The following is a 1,003-nucleotide window of genomic DNA, read 5'->3' on the forward strand; positions in this document are numbered from 1 at the left end:
CCTGTGCTGTGTGCCGGAGGTGGGGCCGGTGGAAGACAGGAGAGGGGAAAACGGTGAAAGGTGAAGCCTGAGTGTCGGTGATGACTTTGTCTGGCTGCCCGCCATCAGTTCCCCACTGGGGACCGAGGCCAGCAAACCAACAGGTCTGTCTGGCTGGGCTGTCTCGGGGGCTGGGGAACGTGGCTGTGCCGAGGCGTGGCGCCCACAGATGTGAGCCGTCCCGCTGCTGAGCGGCAAAGGGAAGGCTGTCAGCAGAAGCCGGTGCTTTTCCGCTTTCAGCGCCTTGGGACTGCGGAGCTTGCAAGTGGAGTTAACTGCAGTTAACTGCAGGCTGCCCTCTGGTGGAAGCCCAGTAGTCGCTGAGCAGATATGCCTGCGCTTGTCTGACGGGCACGTTCCCCGGCCTTCTGGGTTCAGTTCTGAGGCAGCATTATCATTTTATGCTGGAGAACATTATAAATCATCCTCCAAGAGAATAAGGCAATGCTACTGGTATTGCCATTCATTTAGCCAAGGGTGTAGAATTAAAACACTCGAGAAAAGGGAATTACATGGGCTGGTTTCAGACAGCAATCTATTACTTGTTGCCTTGTACAGATTAAATTCTTAAGTGACTGGATATTATTTACAAGAACAAGGGGGGCTTGGTGACAGGTCAAAACTCTCAAGAACACTCACTCACAAAGGCAGACCGATGTGTACAGACGAGTCCGTGTCATAAGCAAGGAGGCATTAAAGCAGTACACATATGACCGCCCAGGGCCACAACCCATCTGGCACCCTCCAGGCCAGAGATCGGAACTGAAGCCCAATGGCCACCAGCGCCGTCACCTGGGGAGGTCAGCCATCGCTTCTCCCACTGGGCGGTTCAGCGCCAGGGCCACAGGTGACGGTAGATGACTGGGAGGCAAAGCGCAGCAAAACCGCCCTTGTGGCCTGTGAAGGTGTTGGGCAGTGTGTAGGCCACAGCCGGGGTCATCAAGGGCTGGATGGAAACAAGGAC

The sequence above is a fragment of the Echinops telfairi genome, unplaced genomic scaffold (assembly GCF_000313985.2).
Source record: "Echinops telfairi isolate 266 unplaced genomic scaffold, ASM31398v2 ScPeMD7_1;HRSCAF=3_0, whole genome shotgun sequence".
Classification (NCBI taxonomy): domain Eukaryota; kingdom Metazoa; phylum Chordata; class Mammalia; order Afrosoricida; family Tenrecidae; genus Echinops; species Echinops telfairi.